Raw genomic sequence first — 6651 nt, 5'->3', positions numbered from 1 at the left:
AGATTATTTCTTCATTGGATTGCCCAGATTACATATTATCAGATGATTATTATTACAAATTAGCCATAGGCCATCTGTCCTCTATGTTATTGGCCCTACTCATATTCTTTCAAGCTTGAAAGCAGTTCATGAAAACAGAAAATGTTGTTGCTCTTGAGATGCCTGTGATTATTACACCCCTGGGTGCAGCAAGGACTGTTGCACTCCGAGGGGCTCAGCCTTGGCAGCAGAGTAGAAGGGTCATTAAATATTGGCTGCATTCCTGCCAACAGTCAATCAGTACTGTATTAATTGGTAAAAGTCTATGAAAACACGCTGGGTAACTGTACAGCTTTCTTGATGGTGGAAACCATCTTTGTTCAGAACACATGATTTCTCATGATTTTTTCTGCTGATCCCTCAAAATAACATTGTTAGCAATGTTCCACAAGTGGCCTGAACAACCAAAACACATGGTTGTGGTGACCTAACAGTGAAAGTCTGGAACATTCTTCCCCTCTAAAATTAGCTCAGTTGGTTAGACCATGGTGCTAACAAAGCCAAGGTGGTGCATTTGATCCCTCTATGGGCCATTCACTTGAGAGTTGGACTTGATCCTTTTGGGCTCTTCCAACTCAGAATATTCTGTGATTCTGCTGTTGTGCTGCCATAAACCGAAAGAGACACATGGCTTCATTCTGGTTTATCAAATCAAATAGTACCGCTTTGCTTTAAAATGGGAAGACACAGATGGAGATAGGTGGTAAATCTGAATTAGAAGTTCAGAGACTACAAGTAGAAAAATTACTTTCTTGCCTATTTCTTCCTCATATGGACCACAGAATCACAGCATGGGTAAAGTTGGAAGGGAGCACAGTGGATCATGTGGTCCAACTTCCCTGCTCAAGCAGGGATAACTGTTAAAATATTTTTAAGTGAGCTCCATAAGCACAGTTTGCCTCTTTCCAGGCTGTACTCCTTCACCAAAGAAGGAAGCTGTTGGAAAGTGTTTTAATCTGAATAAGATGACAAGCCTTACAGTTTCCCAGACTTGTCTGGGAGGTCACACCTAATGTCTGGGGACCTCTGTTAGTGCCCTGTCTCCTGGAGTGGGTGGAATACAATGCTCCAAGACAGGTGCCTGAAAGACTTTGGCTCAGATGAAACAGTGGACACAGGCTTCTCAACTTTTGAAATCTGGTTTTCCTAGAAGTAGAGTAGGCAAACAACTTCAGTCCAAGTGTGTTTGTTGAAACTGGTATGTTCTGCAAACGACCTTTACCAGTGGAGTCCCTGCAAATTCTAATCAGGAAAATGCAGTGTGAAAAAAATTTATTAAACAAGCTGTGCAGAAGGTTACAGAGATAAGAAATCATATGGAAATTATTGCTGAGCTATGTAAAAAGCTCAGCTTTATTCAATACTTGTTTGCAGTCTAGTGCCCATTTTTCAGTAAACTCCTAGCAGATAGTCCATAGAGTAGCCTTAAACCACTGAGTAATAGATGCAGGAAAAAGTTTTATAAGACAAATTGTCTCACACAGCCTGTGAAAAGGAATTTACCTTTTATTTAGTACATAAGGATAACCACTTGAAATCTCAGCACTACCACAGGTTGTGATAGTTGTGGGGAAAAAAGGATGTCAGAGTATAAAAAAGGGAGGAAAGAATAGATCTGGATTCTTTTTCATGTGTGTGGCCTCATCCATTTTTTTCCGTCTCATGGAAGTTTGATATAAAAGATATATGCAGTTCAGCCAGTTATCGGGAGACTCCCTGCTGCATCTTCCTACCTAAAGTGCTTTGTCATGCAGGGCTAAGCTTAGCCTTGGGTCTCTGGGGCTCTGTCCCATAATTCCTACCTTCCTGGATGCAGAGCAATCCAGACGCAGAACCTGCTGTATGTAGCATGCAGTGCCTGGTGGATCAGGGCAGGAGGCAAAGGAGCGCGGGCGGCGAAAGGACGCACAGCAGGCAGTCTGCAGTTCTCCAGGGGTTTATTGTAGGCTCATTTGGGGAAAGTCCAGGAGCGGAGAGTTGGGGCGGAAAGGCGGGGACAGACGAGGGGTCTGGAGGTCTGCAGGCTGCTTGGTGGCAACAAAGCCCGAACAACCAGTGACATAGGGTTTTAAGGGGAAGGAGAAGGGGAGTGGTTTGGCATGCAGGCCAGCTGGGAAGGCTGTAGGGAAGAGGGACAGGGATACCAACCAATAGTTACATAAAGGGGGAGGGTACAGGATTCAAATGAACCAGTGGGGTACAACTCAAGGGCAGAACAAAGGAGAACAGTCTAGAAACAACCCATATACAGAGAAGGGGCGGGGAAGGAGTCCAGGCCAATGATCTTCTCTGCTGGTGCATAATTTGCCACAGGGGCTCATGGGCTGATCTTCCTGTCACTGTGACTGACAGCACAGGCTCTCTGTACTCTGTCCCCACGGCTGGCCCTCTAGCTGGCAACTTGCGTAGGCTCAACCTCCACAAGAACCAAAGCAAAGATTGTTTCCGTCTAGGTCTATGATGAGAAAAGATCTTGAACTTCATTCTTCTTCTTGAATAAGTGCCATAACAACTAGACAAGGACATAAAAATCTGCACCATTACTTCCCTGTCTGTATCAAGAGACACCTGCTGTTTCTTTTAGTGTGAGAAGGAGATACATAATTTAAGCAAACTAGATCATTACCACAGTGTTTAAATTCTGTGTAAAATAAATGGAGAGATAGAGACACTGATGGCAAAGTACATTTGAAGACTCAGCAGACTTCTGGAGGTATTGCCTCTCTGCTTATTATCTAAGGAGCCTCAAAAATAATACTGAAGGGACTGGTCATATCCTTGCAGCTTCAGACCAGCATCTAATATTTCACAGAGATAATGTTGAAGACAAGCACGCAAATAAAAAAACCTTAATGCCACTATTTATTTATTTATTTATTTTTGTATGTTACATTTCTCTTAATAATTAGAAGAACTTACTCAACCAGTTCACTAGATAATTGGTATCTTCTTTCAAGAGGATCTTTTCTCCAGCTAAAACAGCACTTCAGAGATAAGCCTATGATATTAGAGAGTGCTCAATCTCTTGCAGTCCATAAACCAAGTACCAGATGTCCACAGGAGATACAGACTCTTTATTCATATAAAAAAGATCATCATCATTTGAAGTTGTGTCCATTCCAGATAGATGCAGACACCATGCAATTCCCACAGAGACTAAAATTGGTGCATTGCCTGCAACAGGTAATCTGCGTCAAAGTGAGCACTTCAATATATTGAGTTGTGGAGCACCTCTCTCCTCTCCTCTCCTCTCCTCTCCTCTCCTCTCCTCTCCTCTCCTCTCCTCTCCTCTCCTCTCCTCTCCTCTCCTCTCCTCTCCTCTCCTCTCCTCAAGAAGTCTCACTTGACCTTGTCTTAGCATTTGGAGTTCATGTCACCCTTCTGCCGTTTCTTAAATCCAGGTTGACAGGGGCAGGTGTTTCCTCCTTCAGCCAGAAAGTTCTTTCCAACAAGATAACAGCCTGTTCTCTCCTGTGAAATGCAATCCCCACACAAATGTGCTGATGCTCTGAGAAGTTGGAACGGGAATCATGCCACCTTTTTGCATGTTTAGGGCCACTTTGTGCCAGTAGAGATGCACAACACCACCATGAGCTGGGCCTTCCCTTCCAGTGAGCAGGGATCTGTTGATGCAGGAGACCAACACATTGAGCAGTGGGTATGTCTGCTGTCAGTGTGTTTTCCCAAAGCCAACAGTACAGTTGTAACTGAACTGAATGATGAACAGAAAGATTGTGATAGTATTTTAAAAACATTGGATGTAAAAGTGGGTTTTAAATGACTGGGGTACAAGATTGTTTAGGAAAACCCTGGCTGGGTCTGTCTAAAGATGAAAGATCTAGAAAACTTACCATCTCGAGGCAAAAATCAGACAAAGTACTCTCATAATTCAAAGTGGATTCTGTCACTGTTTAAGAGACTTTACTGCCTCCCTTTTGGGCATTATGGGCTGCTACTTGGAGTTTTATGATATTACTGGAATGTCTTAGTTTGATTAAACCTCTGTGTCATTGTACTTCAGTCTTTTTTTCAAACAAGAGCCTCCTAATTTCTCAGGGAGGTGTGTTGCTGAGAGTCACCTGCACAGTGAATGAACCTGTAGAGAAGCTTTTGACAGAAAAAGAAGGAATACCAATGCCTTTTAAATATGTAACCTCCGTAATTACTTTGACACTTTTCCTATCATGGCCTAGAAGGTTTTCCTGGAAATCTGGTGTTGATATAGAATGACATGAAAAAGATGCATGTGGTTGTGTGGAGGGGAATGGGAGCCTGTGTTTTCAGAAGAGGAAAAATGTTTGTGTTGCCACTGCTGGTGACTGCATGAGGGAATTCCATAGCACCATTTGGAAAAGGACCATTAAGGGTTGCTTTTGCATTATTTGATCTCATCTTAAACCCAGACTTTTTCATTTATGCCTACCAACAATCAGGCTACCGACTGTATCAGTATATGCCCTTGGAAACCCTGGCAGTGTTTTAGTAGCCTTGAAACCATAATGAAGAATGTTACCTACGAAAATGAGGGCTGGGCAAGGTGGTATCTCCCACCTCCAGCCATGTGTGAGGAGGCTGATTTTGCTGGTTTGACAATCTGTCTGCACACGTGGCACTGAGTGGCAGGGGATACTGAGAGGGTAGCATTTAGCATACTGTGGGGTATGTGAAGAGCTACACCATTGCATCCCTTCCCCCATGAATGTTCATCTGGCCAGCATGGGGCTGAACAAAGCTGTTGCACACATCAGAAGCTGAAATAGATATAGCTGTTGAACTGTAGTACCAGAAAGTATTTAATGATTAGTATATGTGTTTCTGCACTCTTCTCTCACACTTTAGTTGTGAATTCTTGCAACTTGGAGTTTCCCATATTTTACAATATTTGATGGGCTTTTTTAATACTTGGGTTCACGTTTGATGAGGAGGCATGAAATTTATCCCACTAAACTCTAGATGCAGAGGTGCTGCTAGAAGGATTTACACATAGATAAACAAGCTCTGTTTAATTAAAAGCATACCAGCTAAAGAAATGGCTAGATAATGAATAGTTTAAACTTTTCTCCTGTTACTTAATTCGAGATAACAGTGATAGTTAGTCTTCAGCTTTGATCTTGAAGTACGGGGATCCAGTTTCTGTCTCCATTTCCAGACTCAGCTGTCACACATAGATAACAATCAGGGGTAGTTTTACCTTTCCTAAAATAAGTCTAGAAGCTTGAAAGACTTCTTTCGGCCACTGGAGGTCACTCTAGCTCTACAGAAAAAAGCCCAAAAAACCCAAGCCAAACAAAAACCCCTCCATAAACCCCTAAAAACAATTAACAACTGACCAGGGAAAGATTTAAAGATTGAGTATTCTGGGACTTTCTTTGCTGTGTTTACAGTGTGAAAACTGTGGGATAAAAACAAAACAAAAAAACCCATTGAAAAATGTGCCATATTTTTGCACATTTTTTTTTCAAATTGTGTATGTTTAGGAATGTATTTTGAGCAAATAGTGTAGGAGTCCACTTCCCACGTGCTCCTCTACATGCTGTGAAGATTTCAAGTTCTCAGTGTGAGAGAGAAGGCACTGGGCTAATGCCTATCCTCTTATCTTTACATGGGCAAGGATTTTTTCTATCACGAATTTTTTCCAGCCTCATGAGACTGTTATCTGAAGCATCTGCTTCCCTTATCTGGCCACCTCTTTAGGGGGTCTATACCATGAGGATGCAGGATACATAATTACTGGAGTTTTGTGGTTTCTCAAAATTCCACCTTTGTCCTTCTTTGCCCCTGCAGACAGTAAAAGTGCAGCATCTGCCTCCCAGCAGGCAGATGACATACTCAGCCACAGCAAAGCCCTGGTGCACCAGGACCTAAAACCAGCTCTCATTACTCCTGGTTACTGATGCATATACAAGCACTGTAACTGGCACTGTAACAAGCACTGAGCTACCTTCACTGAAACTTGTGACCTGCTGCAGGTGCAGCAGAGACACCAAAAAAGGCTGCAAAATCTATGTCAAAACGTGGTTCGACTTTTGGCTTTTATCCTGCCCTGAGCTCTGTGCTGTTGCAGCAGTCCTGCCATCAGCTATCGAGCCATCCAGTTTAAAGCCAGCTTGGGAAGAATGAAATTTTGGCAGTATTACACAAAATGGTTTCCTGCAGCAGAGCACTTTAGCATATGCTCAGGCATAGCTATGTCCCTAACTTCAAATGGTGCATAAGAATATGGCTGAAGAATGTAAAAACTTTTCAAAACACTCAGAATTGGTTAAGTTCTTGTACCAGAATGATTACAAAGTTTCCTATCTTTTGTACTCTAATAGCTGCAGCTTGGAGATCTGTCACTTGAAGATACAGATCTTGCCTCAAAAAAGCCTTTGGCTAAAGACAGTGAATCAACAGTTAATATAAAAAATACAAGGAAGGGAAAATACAGAGACACTGAGAATCTGCTCCAGGAGATTAACAACTACTAAAAGCCCTGAAGCCTAGGTTCATCCTATGCTAGGTACAAGCCTCATTTTCCTTTCACAATTTAGCAGAGAGGGGATTCCCCCTCTCTTCCTCCTTTCAGTTGTGCAGAAGAAAGCATGTGTCAAAGAGGGTTGGCACCTCCCA

Source organism: Lichenostomus cassidix, chromosome 1, assembly GCF_008360975.1.
Source record: "Lichenostomus cassidix isolate B80296 chromosome 1, HeHo_3.0, whole genome shotgun sequence".
In the NCBI taxonomy this organism is placed as follows: Eukaryota; Metazoa; Chordata; class Aves; order Passeriformes; family Meliphagidae; genus Lichenostomus; species Lichenostomus cassidix.
The sequence above is the reverse complement of the archived record's forward strand: the minus strand, read 5'-3'. Positions refer to the sequence as shown.